This window comes from Symsagittifera roscoffensis, chromosome 6, assembly GCF_963678635.1.
Source record: "Symsagittifera roscoffensis chromosome 6, txSymRosc1.1, whole genome shotgun sequence".
Lineage (NCBI taxonomy): Eukaryota > Metazoa > Xenacoelomorpha > Acoela > Convolutidae > Symsagittifera > Symsagittifera roscoffensis.
Genome location: NC_087067.1, coordinates 32,398,820 through 32,423,664, shown reverse-complemented (window position 1 = coordinate 32,423,664; position 24,845 = coordinate 32,398,820). Strand labels below are relative to the sequence as shown.

The 24,845-nt window shown below is 38.6% G+C and overlaps 11 non-coding genes across 11 annotated transcripts; all 11 read right to left on the bottom strand.

The window, feature by feature from the left end:
• Window positions 1-5,737: 5,737 nt before the first annotated feature.
• LOC134849369 (U2 spliceosomal RNA) lies at window positions 5,738-5,928 on the bottom strand. The gene has a single exon (XR_010163391.1). It is a non-coding gene; the product is annotated as a U2 spliceosomal RNA (small nuclear RNA).
• A 1,249-nt stretch (window positions 5,929-7,177) lies between these two features.
• On the bottom strand, window positions 7,178-7,368 carry LOC134849520 (U2 spliceosomal RNA). The gene has a single exon (XR_010163537.1). It is a non-coding gene; the product is annotated as a U2 spliceosomal RNA (small nuclear RNA).
• Window positions 7,369-8,624: 1,256 nt separating this feature from the next.
• Window positions 8,625-8,815, bottom strand: LOC134849490 (U2 spliceosomal RNA). Its single transcript, XR_010163507.1, has one exon. It is a non-coding gene; the product is annotated as a U2 spliceosomal RNA (small nuclear RNA).
• Window positions 8,816-10,073: 1,258 nt separating this feature from the next.
• Window positions 10,074-10,263, bottom strand: LOC134849652 (U2 spliceosomal RNA). The gene has a single exon (XR_010163666.1). It is a non-coding gene; the product is annotated as a U2 spliceosomal RNA (small nuclear RNA).
• A 1,258-nt stretch (window positions 10,264-11,521) lies between these two features.
• On the bottom strand, window positions 11,522-11,712 carry LOC134849705 (U2 spliceosomal RNA). Its single transcript, XR_010163716.1, has one exon. It is a non-coding gene; the product is annotated as a U2 spliceosomal RNA (small nuclear RNA).
• A 1,246-nt stretch (window positions 11,713-12,958) lies between these two features.
• On the bottom strand, window positions 12,959-13,149 carry LOC134849704 (U2 spliceosomal RNA). The gene has a single exon (XR_010163715.1). It is a non-coding gene; the product is annotated as a U2 spliceosomal RNA (small nuclear RNA).
• Window positions 13,150-18,116: 4,967 nt separating this feature from the next.
• Window positions 18,117-18,307, bottom strand: LOC134849595 (U2 spliceosomal RNA). The gene has a single exon (XR_010163611.1). It is a non-coding gene; the product is annotated as a U2 spliceosomal RNA (small nuclear RNA).
• A 1,253-nt stretch (window positions 18,308-19,560) lies between these two features.
• Window positions 19,561-19,751, bottom strand: LOC134849637 (U2 spliceosomal RNA). The gene has a single exon (XR_010163651.1). It is a non-coding gene; the product is annotated as a U2 spliceosomal RNA (small nuclear RNA).
• Window positions 19,752-21,005: 1,254 nt separating this feature from the next.
• Window positions 21,006-21,196, bottom strand: LOC134849489 (U2 spliceosomal RNA). Its single transcript, XR_010163506.1, has one exon. It is a non-coding gene; the product is annotated as a U2 spliceosomal RNA (small nuclear RNA).
• Window positions 21,197-22,452: 1,256 nt separating this feature from the next.
• Window positions 22,453-22,643, bottom strand: LOC134849488 (U2 spliceosomal RNA). Its single transcript, XR_010163505.1, has one exon. It is a non-coding gene; the product is annotated as a U2 spliceosomal RNA (small nuclear RNA).
• A 1,256-nt stretch (window positions 22,644-23,899) lies between these two features.
• LOC134849621 (U2 spliceosomal RNA) lies at window positions 23,900-24,090 on the bottom strand. Its single transcript, XR_010163635.1, has one exon. It is a non-coding gene; the product is annotated as a U2 spliceosomal RNA (small nuclear RNA).
• Between the last annotated feature and the right edge of the window lie 755 nt (window positions 24,091-24,845).

The window sequence follows — 24,845 nt, the reverse complement described above, 5'->3', positions numbered from 1 at the left end:
AACTATCTTCCCAACGGGTGACCACTTCTGGAGATATGATCCAACCGGGTTTCCAAAGACGGCCATTCTACGCATGAACCAGGTGCCCGGGCTTTGTGACGATGAGGCAGTCCTCGAAGCCCTGCAGCTCCCCCCAACAGTTCATGTGGAGGGAGAAGTTACGCGTCAACGCGAGAAGTGTGGACAGGGGAGCTTCTTCAACGGTAAAGCTTCGGCCATTATCAGAATCCCCAATGAGAGCGCTGAAACTGACCTGAGGCAGTGGTCGTTCAACGCTGTCAAAACTCGGCCATTCAAATGGCTCGATCTACCCTTCAACGCGCATGTCCCGTCAATTCATTCCTGCAGTCTATGCAAGGAAGAGAAAAAGCCTTATATTGGTCATGATGATTCCTGGTGTCGGATCAGGAGACAACAACCACCAGAGGTCAACCAGACGACATCTGATTTGGCCACAAGCAATTCTGCTGATGGGACTCCGGCCTCTGAGGGCCGAATGGATGAGGAGGACTGGCATGTGATGAAGGCGCGCAGTAGCCTCAGAAGGAGTGGGGCGTTCAGCCGCCAGAAATCACAGAGACGACACAGCAGCCCAGACGCGGAGAAGCAGACTCCATCAAAACTGCAAAAAAGAGAACAACAGGTATCGAGTCTAAAAACTTCTCATACATAAACTTTTTCATAATGTTGTGCTTTAAATTTCTAAAGAGCAGCGGTTTCACTGAGAAGCTGAAACCTCTAGGCATCCTTGTTCCAATAAGAAAGCCAGAACGTGGGAAAACGTCGCACAAACACTACATTTTAGGTCTAAAATTTAAAAAACTAGACGCTCTAACCTCTAAAAAAACAGTCTTTTTCGTTAATAGAAGTCTGAGCTTTAAACTCCAGACAGGCAGTTTGCATAGTTCAGTACTATTGTCTACATTTTTTACGCTTAATTGGAATTTTAACACATTTTTTGAAAGTCAAAATGCTTTGACCTTTTAAATTTTTGTATCATGCAACGTTTGCTGCAAGAGGTATGTCAATCTCATCAGCAAAGCCTTTTCAGACCTTGGTGGTCTAGTCAATTGTTTGACTGAACACCGGAGAGCGAGAAAGTTTTCTTGTCGATGGGTAATGCAAGACATCACTTACTGGTACATTTAACCTTGACTTACATCGTAATAACGGCTAAGACGAAATTAGTAACTTTGCATGCGATTTGCATAGGAAAAACTTATAACTTAGTCAAGACGTGCCTGTTTTCAGAACGTCCTAGAGGTTATAAGGACCACATCAGTATGAATTGCATCTATATTGACCTCAGCAAGCCAAATTTTGAAAGAAAAGTACGACATGGCTACGTTATAGCATTTCCAGAATCAAAACTGTATGTATTAAGCTTAAAAGAAAACGCCATCTTGATCAATTTTAAACTGTATAAATCATTCCAAACATGCAAACAGTGTAAGTTAGAAATTTTGAACTTTTTCTCAACCGAAAACTGGAATTTTCAGAGATTTTACCAAATCCGAAAATTTTCGGCTTTGACAAAGTCAGAATCTGGCAGTATATACTACTCTATTTGCATCAATCCCCACAGCCCTAGCTAGAAAGCATGATAGGCAACGGGGAGATACGTTGATTTTGGTGGTGGTGATTTTAAAACCCCATCGGGTCTTTAATCATAGAACCCCGAATAACATCATGAAACCGGCTATCTTTAAATATTCAAATTCGCATGCAAAATTATTTCCAACAGACTTATAATATAGTCATGACGTGCTTTTATACATTAAACTGTAGAGGTCTAGGTAACCACCTCAAACTTCTAGGCATCCTGGTTGATCTGAATAAGCCAAAACATGGGGGGAAATTACATCATGACTACGTTATAGCGTTACAAGAAACAAAAATGTATGTATTAAGCTCAAAGCATAAGGCCATTTTGACCAGCTATAAATTGAATTATCTAATCCAGCCATGCAGCCAAAATAACTCAGGACGTTTACTTTTATTATTTCCCAATAAATGGAAAATTCAGAGTTTTTACCAAAGCCACATGGCTTTGGCTCTGAAAGAGTCAAAATCTGGCAGCATTTACTGCTCTATATATATCAATCCCCTCAGCAAGGACTACTCAGTCCTTACTGGCCTAGCTAACAAATTAGCCGAGCAACGGAGAGATACATTGATTTTGGTTGGGGGTGATTTTAACTGCCGAAGTTCTGAATTATGCAATCTTGCATTACATCGTAGTGACCGGCAGGTCCAAAGATATCACATAATTTGCAACATTTTCGAATCAATTGGATGCTTTGACCTTTTCAAGGTCTGGAAGAAAGTGTATCCCACCCATTTTGACCAAAAATCAAAATCCGAATCGCGTCTAGACTACATTTTTAGCAATAAAATTGACGAAATAACGACCTTGACTACATTATACACAAATTATAGCGACCATAATGCATTACATGCATGTTTTTCAAATTTTCAAGATTTTATGCATGTAAATGGCCAAAGTTACTGGAAATTGAATTATAACGTAGTTAGAGAGCACAATGAGCCTTCAGAACTGGTAGAAACACTCCAGGGGCTGTCTGATGAGTCTCTGAAACTGCCATTATCAGGGACATACGACAAATTTAAAGCCAGACTTCGTGACTGGTTGCGTTTTTTATGCATTAATGGCCATAGACAATTGAATAAAAATATCGCCCCCTACATACAAAGTAGTAAGCCTGCAGATATACATTCCATCAATTCAGAGACAACCAGACAGCCCCAGTTGGCCTCTAGACAGGCCAACTGTCCTTACTCTTCTCTCCGAGATGAGATGGACTTGAGGACCAAATTTAAGTCCATTCGTGGATTTTATTTAGACCTCAACCATGGTGATTTGGGTGCGCTTAAATCACTGCTAAGTTACTTCAAAGTTAATAAAAGTATTAAGCAAATAAAGCTGAAAAGTGGTGAAATTTCCAATGACATTGATGAAATTTTGAACGAATTCTCGAGCTTTTACTCCAATATTTACTATAAAAAAACGGTTGCTGACGCCAACTACGCACCTAGGGAGGAGCTTTTGAATGTTTTTAAGCTGCGGAATTCAAAACGAATAAAGAAAATTACCAAAATGTTTAATAATTCGCCGATAGGTGAAGAGGAAGTGAAGCAAGCTATAAATAAATTAAATAAAAATAGCGCACCTGGATCTGATGGTCTTACTTCAGACTTGTATAAAAGCCACTCAAATTTTTTCGCTCCGTTGCTCGCTGAATTATTTAACTCGATGTGCTACAATAAAGCGGCACCTAGGTCGTTTCTCATTTCAATAATAAAACTCATCCCAAAAATTGAAAACAGTTTAAATGTGGACGAATTCCGACCAATAAGCCTCCTTAACACTGATCTCAAAATTCTTTCTCATGTTCTGGCATCTCGTTTAAGAGACCCTTCAAATAATCTAATACGCAAACATCAACTTGCTTATTTGCCAAAGCGCAGTATTCATACAGCCATAATTAGGGCTAGATTAGCTCAAGAAAAACTCGGAAAATCTAATTGTGTGGTAGCCATCGAGTTCAGTAAGGCTTTTGATCGTATGGACCGTGATTACATTTTGAACGTTTTAACAGCCATAGGCTGTCCAGAAATCATAACTTCTTTGATATCCATCATATAAACTGATACCAAAGCGATGATAGAAATAGGTGGCTTACCTATCACGATCAATTAGAGTCGACAATGGGATTAAACAAGGATGCCCTCTTTCGGCGCTTTTGTTCATTTTAGGAATGCAACCTTTACTCCAAGCCATACGCTATAATATTTCTATCAAATCCAACCAAGCACTTAAAATTGTGGCCTACGCCGATGATATTAGTGTTTTCATTAAACGCGCTTGTATCGGAAATTTACTTGATGAAATCAATAAGTTCAATTTGATATCAAAACTTGCTATAAATGTAGATGAAACCAACGTTCTGAGTTTAGGTTTCGTGCCTAAACAGTTGAAGAAAGTATCATCCCTTAAATTATTAGGCATACGCTTAAGCTTGAATGATTCATTGAAAATTAAAACCAAGATATTGGAAGATACGATTAATAATTCAGCTAAATTCAGCTTAAAATGTATGACTCTCCGGGCGCGAAGCCTGAATATTGAGACTTTTGTGACCTCAAGACTCGTATATGTGATGAGGCACTTGGAGTTGACAAAAACTTTCATTGATAGGTTAGAAATGAAATTGATTAACAGTGTATGGCTTGGAGGAAAACATTCAATCAACAAGCAGATCTTATACCTTCCATTCAATAATGGAGGCACAGGCTTCAAAAATTTAAATTTTTATATTGCGGCTGCAAAAATTTTCGACATGGTATCCCTATTTAATACCTTGGGTAGCAACAAAGAAGTGATCTACTTCAAAAAATCTAAGATTTTCAGATCCTTCAAAAATTTCTTAATTAAAAAAAAACATTTTCATTCTCGAGTTTGCTCGAGATAGTTTTCAGCTAGTTCAAAATGGAAAAGTAATTAATCCTATGAAGATGAACATGTCTAGTCTTTATGCAGAGTTGATGCTTCCAAATTATAAAACGAAGGTTATAGCTAGAAAAATTGCGAATTTCTACCCGGATCTTAATCTATCAGACAAATCTTTGATTTTTCAATTCCTAACCAAAATATGGAAACATAAAAAGTTCACCCCTCTAGATAAAAACATTCTCTACTTATTTTTCTTAAACAGTTATCTGGATAAGCCCAGGAAATGGATTAAAAATTTGGTGGACCACCCCCTTTGTTACTCTTGTGAAAGAGAGTTCGAAACCATGCAACATTTGTTTTTCGCTTGTGAAAACTGCTCTACTTTTAAAGAAAAACTTAATTTCAATTCAATAAAAGATCTGCTTGTTGAAGAAAATGTAATAGGCATGAAATACATTGTAGCTAAGCTGATATCATCATGGTGTCAAGATACATCTGAATATCTCAAAAAACTTGGTTCCATTCCATAAAATGATTATCTTCATGGTGTATTATATTACATTTGATGTCGTATTTCTTTTCTGCTAACTGTAACTAAATATGTGTAACTAATTGCTTTCCTTTTTTGTAATTTGTAATTACAATCGTTAATAAATTATTTGAAAGCCTAATTGTTGTGATAAACTTATTAAATAGGTAAGTTTTCAAATCTATTTGATAAGTTTGTTTGAATGCACTCTGCGACAGCAGAGAGCACCCCATTTTATGAAAAATGCAAGAAAAAAATTGCACTAACTTAAAAGTTAGCTTTTAGGTCGATTTTCTTCCAAAATGGCCGAATTTCAGCTCCCCCCAAAATTTCAACTGATGATTACTCCACGAACACTGAAGCTAAAGAAGTCGTTTTGGGCTCGTTGGAATTTTTCTGAGTCCAAAATTGTGATACGATATTGAAAAAATAAAATTTAGACAGAAAAGAACAAAAATTTTGAAATTTTCGTTTTTTGCACCACGCTCGATTAGGCTTAACTTTTTGGCATCACCGAGCTTTCAAGAACTCATAACTTTGAACTGGTTCGACGAAATTGGTTCATTTTCTCAGTCCCCCAAGATTTGACGATGGTCTTACGATAGAAATAGAAAAAATTTGGAAGTCTTAAGTTTTTTGGGCAAGTTATGGCCGTTCGCGCAATTCACCAGGCTCAATTAGACTCTTCATACTCACATCTTCACTCTATTAAGGTAATTTGCAGGTTCAGAATTTTCAGGTGGACTGCTCCCGATGGTAGTGTAAGACCGGGACAATCCGTGAGTCAACTGAAGCAAGCTTCGGTGTTAACTCGGGAAGTAAAAATCAGTTTAATACTGGTGCCAGGCTATGCCCAGCATGCCAGATATTAAACTGACAAGAACAGATACTACACATGATCTTAGCCAAAAGGCCGAGAAGCGATAGCTAAACCTTTTCCTACTTTTGGTACATGCCTTGAACACAACAATGAAAAAACAGCTCGCATCATAAAAATTTATATTTATCCGACTGGGTTGAGAGCTGGGTTGCTCCCGGACCAACTTATGAAAGGTCAAGGGGGAAAGTTGAAAAGAGGTAGCCATAATGACACTTCGCTCTAACAAAACTCCCCTGCTGGCTAGTAAATCTATCGTAAGAGTACAGTAGACTACGTTATAACCATCTGCGTTTGTGCCGTTACATACGACATGGGCTTAACGATGTGGACAAAGACAGAATCTGCGGTTCTGCCTTAGGCATTTGAGTAATTCCGCTTCCATTTATATCCTGACTAGCATATAACTATGTACATTACTTTTAAAACACTCGCCCTCGCGCGAGAGTAGAAATATGCTCTTATACCATGTAAAATTTTGCACGCTCACGTTATAATTTATGCAATTCAAACAAAATTTGAAAAATTGACAATTTTCAGAATTTTTTTGGCCCAATGAGTTTTATGGCCAAATCGGCTGGTCAAAACCTACGGAGCGTGTACAAGGTGTCTTAGATGAGCATCTATGGCATGATAGCCGCTCACTCAACGTTAGTGGCATATGGTCGAATACCAGCCAGGATACTGATAGATGCTTTTAGCCTAATTGTTGTGATAAATTTATTAAATAGGTAAGTTTTCAAATCTATTTGATAAGTTTGTTTGAATGCACTCTGCGACAGCAGAGAGCACCCCATTTTATGAAAAATGCAAGAAAAAAATTGCACTAACTTAACAGTTAGCTTTTAGGTCGATTTTCTTCCAAAATGGCCGAATTTCAGCTCCCCCCAAAATTTCAACTGATGATTACTCCACGAACACTGAAGCTAAAGAAGTCGTTTTGGGCTCGTTGGAATTGTTCTGAGTCCAAAATTGTGATACGATATTGAAAAAATAAAATTTAGACAGAAAAGAACAAAAATTTTGAAATTTTCTTTTTTTGCACCACGCTCGATTAGGCTTAACTTTTTGGCATCACCGAGCTTTCAAGAACTCATAACTTTGAACTGGTTCGACCAAATTGGTTCATTTTCTCAGTCCCCCAAGATTTGACGATGATCTTACGATAGAAATAGAAAAATTTGGAAGTCTTAAGTTTTTTGGGCAAGTTATGGCCGTTCGCGCAATTCACCAGGCTCAATTAGACTCTTCATACTGACATCTTCACTCTATTAAGGTAATTTGCAGGTTCAGAATTTTCAGGTGGACTGCTCCCGATGGTAGTGTAAGACCGGGACAATCCGTGAGTCAGCTGAAGCAAGCTTCGGTGTTAACTCGGGAAGTAAAAATCAGTTTAATATTGGTGCCAGGCTATGCCAAGCATGCCAGATATTAAGCTGACAAGAACAGATACTACACATGATCTTAGCCAAAAGGCCGAGAAGCGATAGCTAAACCTTTTCCTAATTTTGGTACATGCCTTGAACACAACAATGAAAAAACAGCTCGCATCATAAAAATTTATATTTATCCGACTGGGTTGAGAGCTGGGTTGCTCCCGGACCAACTTATGAAAGGTCAAGGGGGAAAGTTGAAAAGAGGTAGCCATAAGGACACTTCGCCCTAACAAAACTCCCCTGCTGGCTAGTAAATCTATCGTAAGAGTACAGTAGACTACGTTATAACCATCTGCGTTTGTGCCGTTACATACGACATTGGCTTAACGATGTGGACAAAGACAGAATCTGCGGTTCTGCCTTAGGCATTTGAGTAATTCCGCTTCCATTTATATCCTGACTAGCATATAACTATGTACATTACTTTTAAAACACTCGCCCTCGCGCGAGAGTAGAAATATGCTCTTATACCATGTAAAATTTTGCACGCTCACGTTATAATTTATGCAATTCAAACAAAATTTGAAAAATTGACAATTTTCAGAATTTTTTTGGCCCAATGAGTTTTATGGCCAAATCGGCTGGTCAAAACCTACGGAGCGTGTACAAGGTGTTTTAGATGACCATCTATGGCATGATAGCCGCTCACTCAACGTTAGTGGCATATGGTCGAATACCAGCCAGGATACTGATAGATGCTTTTAGCCTAAATGTTGTGATAAATTTATTAAATAGGTAAGTTTTCAAATCTATTTGATAAGTTTGTTTGAATGCACTCTGCGACAGCAGAGAGCACCCCATTTTATGAAAAATGCAAGAAAAAAATTGCACTAACTTAACAGTTAGCTTTTAGGTCGATTTTCTTCCAAAATGGCCGAATTTCAGCTCCCCCCAAAATTTCAACTGATGATTACTCCACGAACACTGAAGCTAAGGAAGTCGTTTTGGGCTCGTTGGAATTGTTCTGAGTCCAAAATTGTGATACGATATTGAAAAAATAAAATTTAGACAGAAAAGAACAAAAATTTTGAAATTTTCTTTTTTTGCACCACGCTCGATTAGGCTTAACTTTTTGGCATCACCGAGCTTTCAAGAACTCATAACTTTGAACTGGTTCGACCAAATTGGTTCATTTTCTCAGTCCCCCAAGATTTGACGATGATCTTACGATAGAAATAGAAAAATTTGGAAGTCTTAAGTTTTTTGGGCAAGTTATGGCCGTTCGCGCAATTCACCAGGCTCAATTAGACTCTTCATACTGACATCTTCACTCTGTTAAGGTAAATTGCATAGTGCGGGTTCAGAATTTTCAGGTGGACTGATGCCGATGGTAGTGTAAGACCGGAACAATCCGTGAGTCAACTGAAGCAAGCTTCGGTGTTAACTCGGGATGTAAAAATCAGTTTAATATTGGTGCCAGGCTATGCCCAGCATGCCAGATATTAAGCTGACAAGAACAGATACTACACATGATCTTAGCCAAAAGGCCGAGAAGCGATAACTAAACCTTTTCCTAATTTTGGTACATGCCTTGAACACAACAATGAAAAAACAGCTCGCATCATAAAACTTTATATTTATCCGACTGGGTTGAGAGCTGGGTTGCTCCCGGACCAACTTATGAAAGGTCAAGGGGGAAAGTTGAAAAGAGGTAGCCATAACGACACTTCGCCCTAACAAAACTCCCCTGCTGGCTAGTAATTCTATCGTAAGAGTACAGTAGACTACATTATAACCATCTGCGTTTGTGCCGTTACATACGACATGGGCTTAACGATGTGGACAAAGACAGAATCTGCGGTTCTGCCTTAGGCATTTGAGTAATTCCGCTTCCATTTATATCCTGACTAGCATATAACTATGTACATTACTTTTAAAACACTCGTCCTCGCGCGAGAGTAGAAATATGCTCTTATACCGTGTAAAATTTTGCACGCTCACGTTATAATTTATGCAATTCAAACAAAATTTGAAAAATTGACAATTTTCAGAATTTTTTTGGCCCAATGAGTTTTATGGCCAAATCGGCTGGTCAAAACCTACGGAGCGTGTACAGGGTGTCTTAGATGACCATCTATGGCATGATAGCCGCTCACTCAACGTTAGTGGCATATGGTCGAATACCAGCCAGGATACTGATAGATGCTTTTAGCCTAATTGTTGTGATAAACTTATTAAATAGGTAAGTATTCAAATCTATTTGATAAGTTTTCTTTGAATGCACTCTGCGACAGCAGAGAGCACCCCATTTTATGAAAAATGCAAGAAAAAAAACTGCACTAACTGATAAGTTAGCTTTTAGGTCGATTTTCTTCCAAAATGGCCGAATTTCAGCTCCCCCCAAAATTTCAACTAATGATTACTCCACGAACACTGAAGCTAGAGAAGTCGTTTTGGGCTCGTTGGAATTGTTCTGAGTCCAAAATAATGATACGATATTGAAAAAATAAAATTTAGACAGAAAAGAACAAAAATTTTGAAATTTTCGTTTTTTGCACCACGCTCGATTAGGCTTAACTTTTTGGCATCACCGAGCTTTCAAGCAATCATAACTTTGAACTGGTTCGACGAAATTGGTTCATTTTCTCAGTCCCCCAAGATTTGACGATGTTCTTACGATAGAAATAGAAAAATTTGGAAGTCTTAAGTTTTTTGGGCAAGTTATGGCCGTTCGCGCAATTCACCAGGCTCAATTAGACTCTTCATACTGACATCTTCACTCTGTTAAGGTAAATTGCATAGTGCGGGTTCAGAATTTTCAGGTGGACTGATGCCGATGGTAGTGTAAGACGGAACAATCCGTGAGTCAACTGAAGCAAGCTTCGGTGTTAACTCGGGATGTAAAAATCAGTTTAATATTGGTGCCAGGCTATGCCCAGCATGCCAGATATTAAGCTGACAAGAACAGATACTACACATGATCTTAGCCAAAAGGCCGAGAAGCGATAACTAAACCTTTTCCTAATTTTGGTACATGCCTTGAACACAACAATGAAAAAACAGCTCGCATCATAAAACTTTATATTTATCCGACTGGGTTGAGAGCTGGGTTGCTCCCGGACCAACTTATGAAAGGTCAAGGGGGAAAGTTGAAAAGAGGTAGCCATAACGACACTTCGCCCTAACAAAACTCCCCTGCTGGCTAGTAATTCTATCGTAAGAGTACAGTAGACTACATTATAACCATCTGCGTTTGTGCCGTTACATACGACATGGGCTTAACGATGTGGACAAAGACAGAATCTGCGGTTCTGCCTTAGGCATTTGAGTAATTCCGCTTCCATTTATATCCTGACTAGCATATAACTATGTACATTACTTTTAAAACACTCGTCCTCGCGCGAGAGTAGAAATATGCTCTTATACCGTGTAAAATTTTGCACGCTCACGTTATAATTTATGCAATTCAAACAAAATTTGAAAAATTGACAATTTTCAGAATTTTTTTGGCCCAATGAGTTTTATGGCCAAATCGGCTGGTCAAAACCTACGGAGCGTGTACAGGGTGTCTTAGATGACCATCTATGGCATGATAGCCGCTCACTCAACGTTAGTGGCATATGGTCGAATACCAGCCAGAATACTGATAGATGCTTTTAGCCTAATTGTTGTGATAAACTTATTAAATAGGTAAGTATTCAAATCTATTTGATAAGTTTTCTTTGAATGCACTCTGCGACAGCAAAGAGCACCCCATTTTATGAAAAATGCAAGAAAAAAAACTGCACTAACTGAAAAGTTAGCTTTTAGGTCGATTTTCTTCCAAAATGGCCGAATTTCAGCTCCCCCCAAAATTTCAACTGATGATTACTCCACGAACACTGAAGCTAGAGAAGTCGTTTTGGGATCGTTGGAATTGTTCTGAGTCCAAAATAATGATACGATATTGAAAAAATAAAATTTAGACAGAAAAGAACAAAAATTTTGAAATTTTCGTTTTTTGCACCACGCTCGATTAGGCTTAACTTTTTGGCATCACCGAGCTTTCAAGAACTCATAACTTTGAACTGGTTCGACGAAAGTGGTTCATTTTCTCAGTCCCCCAAGATTTGACGATGTTCTTACGATAGAAATAGAAAAAATTGGAAGTCTTAAGTTTTTTGGGCAAGATATGGCCGTTCGCGCAATTCACCAGGCTCAATTAGACTCTTCATACTGACATCTTCACTCTGTTAAGTTAAATTGCATAGTGCGGGTTCAGAATTTTCAGGTGGACTGATGCCAATGGTAGTGTAAGACCGGAACAATCCGTGAGTCAACTGAAGCAAGCTTCGGTGTTAACTCGGGATGTAAAAATCAGTTTAATATTGGTGCCAGGCTATGCCCAGCATGCCAGATATTAAGCTGACAAGAACAGATACTACACATGATCTTAGTCAAAAGGCCGAGAAGCGATAACTAAACCTTTTCCTAATTTTGGTACATGCCTTGAACACAACAATGAAAAAACAGCTCGCATCATAAAAATTTATATTTATCCGACTGGGTTGAGAGCTGGGTTGCTCCCGGACCAACTTATGAAAGGTCAAGGGGGAAAGTTGAAAAGAGGTAGCCATAACGACACTTCGCCCTAACAAAACTCCCCTGCTGGCTAGTAATTCTATCGTAAGAGTACAGTAGACTACATTATAACCATCTGCGTTTGTGCCGTTACATACGACATGGGCTTAACGATGTGGACAAAGACAGAATCTGCGGTTCTGCCTTAGGCATTTGAGTAATTCCGCTTCCATTTATATCCTGACTAGCATATAACTATGTACATTACTTTTAAAACGCGAGAGTAGAAATATGCTCTTATACCATGTAAAATTTTGCACGCTCACGTTATAATTTATGCAATTCAAACAAAATTTGAAAAATTGACAATTTTCAGAATTTTTTTGGCCCAATGAGTTTTATGGCCAAATCGGCTGGTCAAAACCTACGGAGCGTGTACAGGGTGTCTTAGATGACCATCTATGGCATGATAGCCGCTCACTCAACGTTAGTGGCATATGGTCGAATACCAGCCAGGATACTGATAGATGCTTTTAGCCTAATTGTTGTGATAAACTTATTAAATAGGTAAGTATTCAAATCTATTTGATAAGTTTTCTTTGAATGCACTCTGCGACAGCAAAGAGCACCCCATTTTATGAAAAATGCAAGAAAAAAAACTGCACTAACTGAAAAGTTAGCTTTTAGGTCGATTTTCTTCCAAAATGGCCGAATTTCAGCTCCCCCCAAAATTTCAACTGATGATTACTCCACGAACACTGAAGCTAGAGAAGTCGTTTTGGGATCGTTGGAATTGTTCTGAGTCCAAAATAATGATACGATATTGAAAAAATAAAATTTAGACAGAAAAGAACAAAAATTTTGAAATTTTCGTTTTTTGCACCACGCTCGATTAGGCTTAACTTTTTGGCATCACCGAGCTTTCAAGAACTCATAACTTTGAACTGGTTCGACGAAAGTGGTTCATTTTCTCAGTCCCCCAAGATTTGACGATGTTCTTACGATAGAAATAGAAAAAATTGGAAGTCTTAAGTTTTTTGGGCAAGATATGGCCGTTCGCGCAATTCACCAGGCTCAATTAGACTCTTCATACTGACATCTTCACTCTGTTAAGTTAAATTGCATAGTGCGGGTTCAGAATTTTCAGGTGGACTGATGCCAATGGTAGTGTAAGACCGGAACAATCCGTGAGTCAACTGAAGCAAGCTTCGGTGTTAACTCGGGATGTAAAAATCAGTTTAATATTGGTGCCAGGCTATGCCCAGCATGCCAGATATTAAGCTGACAAGAACAGATACTACACATGATCTTAGTCAAAAGGCCGAGAAGCGATAACTAAACCTTTTCCTAATTTTGGTACATGCCTTGAACACAACAATGAAAAAACAGCTCGCATCATAAAAATTTATATTTATCCGACTGGGTTGAGAGCTGGGTTGCTCCCGGACCAACTTATGAAAGGTCAAGGGGGAAAGTTGAAAAGAGGTAGCCATAACGACACTTCGCCCTAACAAAACTCCCCTGCTGGCTAGTAATTCTATCGTAAGAGTACAGTAGACTACATTATAACCATCTGCGTTTGTGCCGTTACATACGACATGGGCTTAACGATGTGGACAAAGACAGAATCTGCGGTTCTGCCTTAGGCATTTGAGTAATTCCGCTTCCATTTATATCCTGACTAGCATATAACTATGTACATTACTTTTAAAACGCGAGAGTAGAAATATGCTCTTATACCATGTAAAATTTTGCACGCTCACGTTATAATTTATGCAATTCAAACAAAATTTGAAAAATTGACAATTTTCAGAATTTTTTTGGCCCAATGAGTTTTATGGCCAAATCGGCTGGTCAAAACCTACGGAGCGTGTACAGGGTGTCTTAGATGACCATCTATGGCATGATAGCCGCTCACTCAACGTTAGTGGCATATGGTCGAATACCAGCCAGGATACTGATAGATGCTTTTAGCCTAATTGTTGTGATAATTTGGCTCGTGATTATATCAAAATTAACTTTTCTTTTGTTACCGAGATTAAACTGAAGATAAATTTGCATTGTTTTCCACGCATTACTTACTTTTGGACATGGCTGATAGCCAGTCGCCTTCTTTCTCTGAAGTTCTCGCTGAGGGCATTGCAAGACCTCATATTAAAGTCACTTCATTCTTAAAAATGACCATCATTCCTCCCTTTACAAAAGAACATTTCAAGTCTAATGCTAGTTTCGAAGCTGCCTCAAAACAAAACCATTGTTGACATCTTGTCCTCCTTTAAACCCCATCATCGAGATCAAATTACCATCTCCAAAGCTTTCTCTACTGTCAAAGAAAAAAGATTACATTCTTTAATCGTTATCGCGCCAACTGAGGCGGAGGACGACCTGACCATCATGAAGACAAAAGGACTGCAGCTCCTTGACAAAACTATCTTCCCAACGGGTGACCACTTCTGGAGATACGATCCAACCGGGTTTCCAAAGACGGCCATGCTACGCATGAACCAGGTGCCCGGGCTTTGTGAAGATGAGGCAGTCCTCGAAGCCCTGCAGCCCCCCCCAACAGTTCATGTGGAGGGAGAAGTTACGTGTCAACGCGAGAAGTGTGGACAGGGGAGCTTCTTCAACGGTAAAGCTTCGGCCATTATCAGAATCCCCAATGAGAGCGCTGAAACTGACCTGAGGCAGTGGTCGTTCAACGCTGTCAAAACTCGGCCATTCAAATGGCTCGATCTACCCTTCAACGCGCATGTCCCGTCAATCCATTCCTGCAGTCTATGCAAGGAAGAGAAAAAGCCTTATATTGGTCATGATGATTCCTGGTTTCGGATCAGGAGACAACAACCACCAGAGGTCAACCAGACGACATCTGATTTGGCCACAAGCAATTCTGCTTATGGGACTCCGGCCTCTGAGGGCCGAATGGATGAGGAGGACTGGCATGTGATGAAGGCGCGCAGTAGCCTCAGAAGGAGTGGGGCGTTCAGCGGCAGAAATCACAGAGACGACACAGCAGCCCAGACGCGGAGAAGCAGGATCCATCAAAACTGCAAAAAAGAGAACAACAGGTATCGAGTCTAAAAACTTCTCATACATAAACTTTTTCATAATGTTGTGCTTTCAATTTCTAAAGAGCAGCGGTTTCACTGAGAAGCTGAAACCTCTAGGCATCCTTGTTCCAATAAGAAAGCCAGAACGTGGGAAAACGTCGCATAAACACTACATTTTAGGTCTAAAATTTAAAAAACTAGATGCTCTTACCTCTAGAAAAACAGTCTTTTTCGTTAATAGAGGTCTGAGCTTTAAACTCCAGACAGGCAGTTTGCATAGTTCAGTACTATTGTCTACATTTTTTACCCTTAATTGGAATTTTGGAAAATGTGATGGACTTGAGGACCAAATTTAAGTCCATTCGTGGATTTTATTTGGACCTCAACCATGCTGATTCGGGTGCGCTTAAATCACTGCTAAGTTACTTCAAAGTTAATAAAAGTATTAAGCAAATAAAGCTGAAAAATGGTGAAATTTCCAATGACATTGATGAAATTTTGAACGAATTCTCGAGCTTTTACACCAATATTTACTATAAAAAAACGGTTGCTGACGCCAACTACGCACCTAAGGAGGAGCTTTTGAATGTTTTCAAGCTGCGAAATTCAAAACGAATAAAGAAAATTACCAAAATGTTTAATAATTTGCCAATAGGTGAAGAGGAAGTGAAGCAAGCTATAAATAAATTAAGTAAAAATAGCGCACCTGGATCTGATGGTCTTACTTCAGACTTGTATAAAAGCCACTCAAATTTTTTCGCTCCGTTGCTCGCTGAATTATTTAACTCGATGTGCTACAAAAAAGCGGCACCTAGGTCGTTTCTCATTTCAATAATAAAACTCATCCCAAAAATTGAAAACAGTTTAAATGTGGACGAATTCCGACCAATAAGCCTCCTTAACACTGATCTCAAAATTCTTTCCCATGTTCTGGCATCTCGTTTAAGAGACCCTTCAAATAATCTAATACGCAAACATCAACTTGCTTATTTGCCAAAGCGCAGTATTCATACAGCCATAATTAGGGCTAGATTAGCTCAAGAAAAACTCGGAAAATCTAATTGTGTGGTAGCCATCGATTTCAGTAAGGCTTTTGACCGTATGGACCGTGATTACATTTTGAACGTTTTAACAGCCATAGGCTGTCCGGAAATCATAACTTCTTTGATATCCATCATATATACTGATACCAAAGCGATGATAGAAATAGGTGGCTACCTATCACGATCAATTAGAGTCGACAATGGGATTAAACAAGGATGCCCTCTTTCGGCGCTTTTGTTCATTTTAGGAATGGAACCTTTACTCCAAGCCATACGCTATAGTAAATCTATCAAATCCAACCAAGCACTTAAAATTGTGGCCTACACCGATGATATTAGTGTTTTCATTAAACGCGCTTGTATCGGAAATTTACTTGATGAAATCAATAAGTTCAATTTGATATCAAAACTTGCTATAAATGTAGATAAAACCAAAATTCTGAGTTTAGGTTTCGTGCCTAAACAGTTGAAGAAAATATCATCCCTTAAATTATTAGGCATACGCTTAAGCTTGAATGATTCATTGAAAATTAAAACCAAGATATTGGAAGATACAATTAATAATTCAGCTAAATTCAGCTTAAAATGTATGACTCTCCGGGCGCGAAGCCTGAATATTGAGACTTTTGTGACCTCAAGACTATTATATGTGATGAGGCACTTGGAGTTGACAAAAACTTTCATTGATAGGTTAGAAATGAAATTGATTAACAGTGTATGGCTTGGAGGAAAACATTCAATCAACAAGCAGATCTTATACCTTCCATTCAATAATGGAGGCACAGGCTTCAAAAATTTAAATTTTTATATTGCGGCTGCAAAAATTTTTGACATGGTATCCCTACTTAATACCTTGGGTAGCAACAGAGAAGTGATCTACTTCAAAAAATCTAAAATTTTCAGATCCTTCAAAAATTTCTTAATTAAAAAAAAACATTTTCATTCTCGAGTTTGCTCGAGATAGTTTTCAGCTAGTTCAAAATGGAAAAGTAATTAATCCTATGAAGATGAACATATCTAGTCTTTATGCAGAGTTGATGCTTCCAAGTTATAAAACGAAGGTTATAGCTAGAAAAATTTCGAATTTCTACCCGGATCTTAATCTATCAGACAAATCTTTGATTTTTCAATTCCTAACCAAAATATGGAAACATAAAAAGTTCACCCCTCTAGATAAAAACATTCTCTATTAATTTTTCTTAAACAGTTATCTGGATAAGCCCAGGAAATGGATTAAAAACTTGGTGGACCACCCCCTTTGTTACTCTTGTGAAAGAGAGTTCGAAACCATGCAACATTTGTTTTTCGCTTGTGAAAACTGCTCTACTTTTAAAGAAAAACTTAATTTCAATTCAATAAAAGATCTGCTTGTTGAAGAAAATGTAATAGGCATGAAATACATTGTAGCTAAGCTGATATCATCATGGTGTCAAGATACATCTGAATATCTCAAAAAACTTGGTTCCATTCCATAAAATGATTATCTTCATGGTGTATTATATTACATTTGATGTCGTATTTCTTTTCTGCTAACTGTAACTAAAAATGTGTAACTAATTGCTTTCCTTTTTTGTAATTTGTAATTACAATCGTTAATAAATTATTTGAAAGCCTAATTGTTGTGATAAACTTATTAAATAGGTAAGTTTTCAAATCTATTTGATAAGTTTCTTTGAATGCACTCTGCGACAGCAGAGAGCACCCCATTTTATGAAAAATGCAAGAAAAAAATTGCACTAACCTAAAAGTTAGCTTTTAGGTCGATTTTCTTCCAAAATGGCCGAATTTCAGCTCCCCCCAAAATTTCAACTGATGATTACTCCACGAACACTGAAGCTAAAGAAGTCGTTTTGGGCTCGTTGGAATTTTTCTGAGTCCAAAATTGTGATACGATATTGAAAAAATAAAATTTAGACAGAAAAGAACAAAAATTTTGAAATTTTCGTTTTTTGCACCACGCTCGATTAGGCTTAACTTTTTGGCATCACCGAGCTTTCAAGAACTCATAACTTTGAACTGGTTCGACGAACTTGGTTCATTTTCTCAGTCCCCCAAGATTTGACGATGGTCTTACAATAGAAATAGAAAAATTTGGAAGTCTTAAGTTGTTTGGGCAAGTTATGGCCGTTCGCGCAATTCACCAGGCTCAATTAGACTCTTCATACTGACATCTTCACTCTATTAAGGTAATTTGCAGTTTCAGAAATTTTAGGTGGACTGCTCCCGATGGTATTGTAAGACCGGGACAATCCGTGAGTCAACTGAAGCAAGCTTCGGTGTTAACTCGGGAAGTAAAAATCAGTTTAATATTGGTGCCAGGCTATGCCCAGCATGCCAGATATTAAGCTGACAAGAACAGATACTACACATGATCTTTGCCAAAAGGCCGAGAAGCGATAACTAAACCTTTTCCTAATTTTGGTACATGCCTTGAACACAACAATGAAAAAACAGCTCGCATCATAAAAATTTATATTTATCCGACTGGGTTGAGAGCTGGGTTGCTCCCGGACCAACTTATGAAAGGTCAAGGGGGAAAGTTGAAAAGAGGTAGCCATAACGACACTTCGCCCTAACAAAACTCCCCTGCTGGCTAGTAAATCTATCGTAAGAGTACAGTAGACTACATTATAACCATCTGCGTTTGTGCCGTTACATACGACATGGGCTTAACGATGTGGACAAAGACAGAATCTGCGGTTCTGCCTTAGGCATTTGAGTAATTCCGCTTCCATTTATATCCTGACTAGCATATAACTATGTACATTACTTTTAAAACACTCGCCCTCGCGCGAGAGTAGAAATATGCTCTTATACCATGTAAAATTTTGCACGCTCACATTATAATTTATGCAATTCAAACAAAATTTGAAAAATTGACAATTTTCAGAATTTTTTTGGCCCAATGAGTTTTATGGCCAAATCGGCTGGTCAAAACCTACGGAGCGTGTACAAGGTGTCTTAGATGACCATTTATGGCATGATAGCCGCTCACTCAACGTTAGTGGCATATGGTCGAATACCAGCCAGGATACTGATAGATGCTTTTAGCCTAATTGTTGTGATAAACTTATCAAATAGGTAAGTTTTCAAATCTATTGATAAGTTTCTTTGAATGCACTCTGCGACAGCAGAGAGCACCCCATTTTATGAAAACGCAAAAAAAAATTGCACTAACTTAAAATTTAGCTTTTAGGTCGATTTTCTTCCAAACTGGCCGAATTTCAGCTCCCCCCAAAATTTCAACTGATGATTACTCCACGAAAACTGAAGCTAAAGAAGTCGTTTTGGGTCGTTGGAATTGTTCTGAGTCCAAAATTGTGATACGATATTGAAAAAACAAAATTTAGACAGAAAACAACAAAAATTTTGAAATTTTTTCTTTTTTGCACCACGCTCGATTAGGCTTAACTTTTTGGCATCACCGAGCTTTCAAGAACTCATAACTTTGAACTGGTTCGACGAAATTAGTTCATTTTCTCAGTCCCCCAAGATTTTACGATGGTCTTACGATAGAAATAGAAAAATTTGGAAATCTTAAATTTTTTGGGCAACTTATGGCCGTTCGCGCAATTCACCAGGCTCAATTAGACTCTTCATACTGACATCTTCACTCTGTTAAGGTAAATTGCATAGTGCGGGTTCAGAATTTTCAGGTGGACTGATGCCGATGGTAGTGTAAGACCGGAACAATCCGTGAGTCAACCGAAGCAAGCTTCGGTGTTAACTCGGGATGTAAAAATCAATTTAATATTGGTGCCAGGCTATGCCCAGCATGCCAGATATTAAGCTGACGAGAACAGATACTACACATGATCTTAGCCAAAAGGCCGAGAAGCGATAACTAAACCTGTTCCTAATTTTGGTACATGCCTTGAACACAACAATGAAAAAACAGCTCGCATCATAAAAATTTATATTTATCCGACTGGGTTGAGAGCTGGGTTGCTCCCGGACCAACTTATGAAAGGTCAAGGGGGAAAGTTAAAAAGAGGTAGCCATAATGACACTTCGCCCTAACAAAACTCCCCTGCTGGCTAGTAAATCTATCGTAAGAGTACAGTAGACTACGTTATAACCATCTGCGTTTGTGCCGTTACATACGACATGGGCTTAACGATGTGGACAAAGACAGAATCTGCGGTTCTGCCTTAGGCATTTGAGTAATTCCGCTTCCATTTATATCCTGACTAGCATATAACTATGTACATTACTTTTAAAACACTCGCCCTCGCGCGAGAGTAGAAATATGCTCTTATACCATGTAAAATTTTGCACGCTCACGTTATAATTTATGCAATTCAAACAAAATTTGAAAAATTGACAATTTTCAGAATTTTTTTGGCCCAATGAGTTTTATGGCCAAATCGGCTGGTCAAAACCTACGGAGCGTGTACAAGGTGTCTTAGATGGCCATTTATGGCATGATAGCCGCTCACTCAACGTTAGTGGCATATGGTCGAAGACCAGCCAGGATACTGATAGATGCTTGTAGCCTAATTGTTGTGATAAACTTATTAAATAGGTAAGTTTTCAAATCTATTTGATAAGTTTCTTTGAAATCACTCTGCGACAGCAGAGAGCACCCCATTTTATGAAAAATGCAAAAAAAATTGCACTAACTTAAAAGTTAGCTTTTAGGTCGATTTTCTTCCAAACTGGCCGAATTTCAGCTCCCCCCAAAATTTCAACTGATGATTACTCCACGAACACTGAAGCTAAAGAAGTCGTTTTGGAATCGTTGGAATTTCTCTGAGTCCAAAATTGTGATACGATACTGAAAAAACAAAATTTAGACAGAAAAGAACAAAAATTTTGAAATTATCGTTTTTTGCACCACGCTCGTTTAGGCATAACTTTTTGGCATCACCGAGCTTTCAAGAACTCATAACTTTGAACTGGTTCGACGAAATTGGTTCATTTTCTCAGTCCCCCAAGATTTGACGATGGTCTTACGATAGAAATAGAAAAATTTGGAAGTCTTAAGTTTTTTGGGCAACTTATGGCCGTTCGCGCAATTCACCAGGCTCAATTAGACTCTTCATACTGACATCTTCACTCTGTTAAGGTAAATTGCATAGTGCGGGTTCAGAATTTTCAGGTGGACTGATGCCGATGGTAGTGTAAGACCGGAACAATCCGTGAGTCAACTGAAGCAAGCTTCGGTGTTAACTCGGGATGTAAAAATCAGTTTAATATTGGTGCCAGGCTATGCCCAGCATGCCAGATATTAAGCTGACAAGAACAGATACTACACATGATCTTAGCCAAAAGGCCGAGAAGCGATAACTAAACCTTTTCCTAATTTTGGTACATGCCTTGAACATAACAATGAAAAAACAGCTCGCATCATAAAAATTTATATTTATCCGACTGGGTTGAGAGCTGGGTTGCTCCCGGACCAACTTATGAAAGGTCAAGGGGGAAAGTTGAAAAGAGGTAGCCATAATGACACTTCGCCCTAACAAAACTCCCCTGCTGGCTAGTAAATCTATCGTAAGAGTACAGTAGACTACGTTATAACCATCTGCGTTTGTGCCGTTATATACGACATGGGCTTAACGATGTGGACAAAGACAGAATCTGCGGTTCTGCCTTAGGCATTTGAGTAATTCCGCTTCCATTTATATCCTGACTAGCATATAACTATGTACATTACTTTTAAAACACTCGCCCTCGCGCGAGAGTAGAAATATGCTCTTATACCATGTAAAATTTTGCACGCTCACGTTATAATTTATGCAATTCAAACAAAATTTGAAAAATTGACAATTTTCAGAATTTTTTTGGCCCAATGAGTTTTATGGCCAAATCGGCTGGTCAAAACCTACGGAGCGTGTACAAGGTGTCTTAGATGGCCATTTATGGCATGATAGCCGCTCACTCAACGTTAGTGGCATATGGTCGAATACCAGCCAGGATACTGATAGATCCTTGTAGCCTAATTGTTGTGATAAACTTATTAAATAGGTAAGTTTTCAAATCTATTTGATAAGTTTCTTTGAATGCACTCTGCGACAGCAGAGAGCACCCCGTTTTATGAAAAATGCAAGAAAAAAATTGAACTAATTTAAAAGTTAGCTTTTAGGTCGATTTTCTTCCAAAATGGCCGAATTTCAGCTCCCCCCAAAATTTCAACTGATGATTACTCCACGAACACTGAAGCTAAAGAAGTCGTTTTGAGCTCGTTGGAATTGTTCTGAGTCCAAAATTGTGATACGATATTGAAAAAATAAAATTTAGACAGAAAATAACAAAAATTTTGAAATTTTCGTTTTTTGCACCACGCTCGTTTAGGCTTAACTTTTTGGCATCACCGAGCTTTCAAGAACTCATAACTTTGAACTGGTTCGACGAAATTGGTTCATTTTCTCAGTCCCCCAAGATTTGACGATGGTCTTACGATAGAAATAGAAAAATTTGGAAGTCTTAAGTTTTTTGGTCAACTTATGGCCGTTCGCGCAATTCACCAGGCTCAATTAGACTCTTCATACTGACATCTTCACTCTGTTAAGGTAAATTGCATAGTGCGGGTTCAGAATTTTCAGGTGGACTGATGCCGATGGTAGTGTAAGACCGGAACAATCCGTGAGTCAACTGAAGCAAGCTTCGGTGTTAACTCGGGATGTAAAAATCAGTTTAATATTGGTGCCAGGCTATGCCCAGCATGCCAGATATTAAGCTGACAAGAACAGATACTACACATGATCTTAGCCAAAAGGCCGAGAAGCGATAACTAAACCTTTTCCTAATTTTGGTACATGCCTTGAACATAACAATGAAAAAACAGCTCGCATCATAAAAATTTATATTTATCCGACTGGGTTGAGAGCTGGGTTGCTCCCGGACCAACTTATGAAAGGTCAAGGGGGAAAGTTGAAAAGAGGTAGCCATAATGACACTTCGCCCTAACAAAACTCCCCTGCTGGCTAGTAAATCTATCGTAAGAGTACAGTAGACTACGTTATAACCATCTGCGTTTGTGCCGTTATATACGACATGGGCTTAACGATGTGGACAAAGACAGAATCTGCGGTTCTGCCTTAGGCATTTGAGTAATTCCGCTTCCATTTATATCCTGACTAGCATATAACTATGTACATTACTTTTAAAACACTCGCCCTCGCGCGAGAGTAGAAATATGCTCTTATACCATGTAAAATTTTGCACGCTCACGTTATAATTTATGCAATTCAAACAAAATTTGAAAAATTGACAATTTTCAGAATTTTTTTGGCCCAATGAGTTTTATGGCCAAATCGGCTGGTCAAAACCTACGGAGCGTGTACAAGGTGTCTTAGATGGCCATTTATGGCATGATAGCCGCTCACTCAACGTTAGTGGCATATGGTCGAATACCAGCCAGGATACTGATAGATCCTTGTAGCCTAATTGTTGTGATAAACTTATTAAATAGGTAAGTTTTCAAATCTATTTGATAAGTTTCTTTGAATGCACTCTGCGACAGCAGAGAGCACCCCGTTTTATGAAAAATGCAAGAAAAAAATTGAACTAATTTAAAAGTTAGCTTTTAGGTCGATTTTCTTCCAAAATGGCCGAATTTCAGCTCCCCCCAAAATTTCAACTGATGATTACTCCACGAACACTGAAGCTAAAGAAGTCGTTTTGAGCTCGTTGGAATTGTTCTGAGTCCAAAATTGTGATACGATATTGAAAAAATAAAATTTAGACAGAAAATAACAAAAATTTTGAAATTTTCGTTTTTTGCACCACGCTCGTTTAGGCTTAACTTTTTGGCATCACCGAGCTTTCAAGAACTCATAACTTTGAACTGGTTCGACGAAATTGGTTCATTTTCTCAGTCCCCCAAGATTTGACGATGGTCTTACGATAGAAATAGAAAAATTTGGAAGTCTTAAGTTTTTTGGTCAACTTATGGCCGTTCGCGCAATTCACCAGGCTCAATTAGACTCTTCATACTGACATCTTCACTCTGTTAAGGTAAATTGCATAGTGCGGGTTCAGAATTTTCAGGTGGACTGATGCCGATGGTAGTGTAAGACCGGAACAATCCGTGAGTCAACTGAAGCAAGCTTCGGTGTTAACTCGGGATGTAAAAATCAGTTTAATATTGGTGCCAGGCTATGCCCAGCATGCCAGATATTAAGCTGACAAGAGCAGATACTACACATGATCTTAGCCAAAAGGCCGAGAAGCGATAACTAAACCTTTTCCTAATTTTGGTACATGCCTTGAACATAACAATGAAAAAACAGCTCGCATCATAAAAAATTATATTTATCCGACTGGGTTGAGAGCTGGGTTGCTCCCGGACCAACTTATGAAAGGTCAAGGGGGAAAGTTGAAAAGAGGTAGCCATAATGACACTTCGCCCTAACAAAACTCCCCTGCTGGCTAGTAAATCTATCGTAAGAGTACAGTAGACTACGTTATAACCATCTGCGTTTGTGCCGTTATATACGACATGGGCTTAACGATGTGGACAAAGACAGAATCTGCGGTTCTGCCTTAGGCATTTGAGTAATTCCGCTTCCATTTATATCCTGACTAGCATATAACTATGTACATTACTTTTAAAACACTCGCCCTCGCGCGAGAGTAGAAATATGCTCTTATACCATGTAAAATTTTGCACGCTCACGTTATAATTTATGCAATTCAAACAAAATTTGAAAAATTGACATTTTTCAGAATTTTTTTGGCCCAATGAGTTTTATGGCCAAATCGGCTGGTCAAAACCTACGGAGCGTGTACAAGGTGTCTTAGATGACCATTTATGGCATGATAGCCGCTCACTCAACGTTAGTGGCATATGGTCGAATACCAGCCAGGATACTGATAGATGCTTTTAGCCTAACTGTTGTGATAAACTTATTAAATAGGTAAGTTTTCAAATCTATTTGATAAGTTTCTTTGAATGCACTCTGCGACAGCAGAGAGCACCCCATTTTATG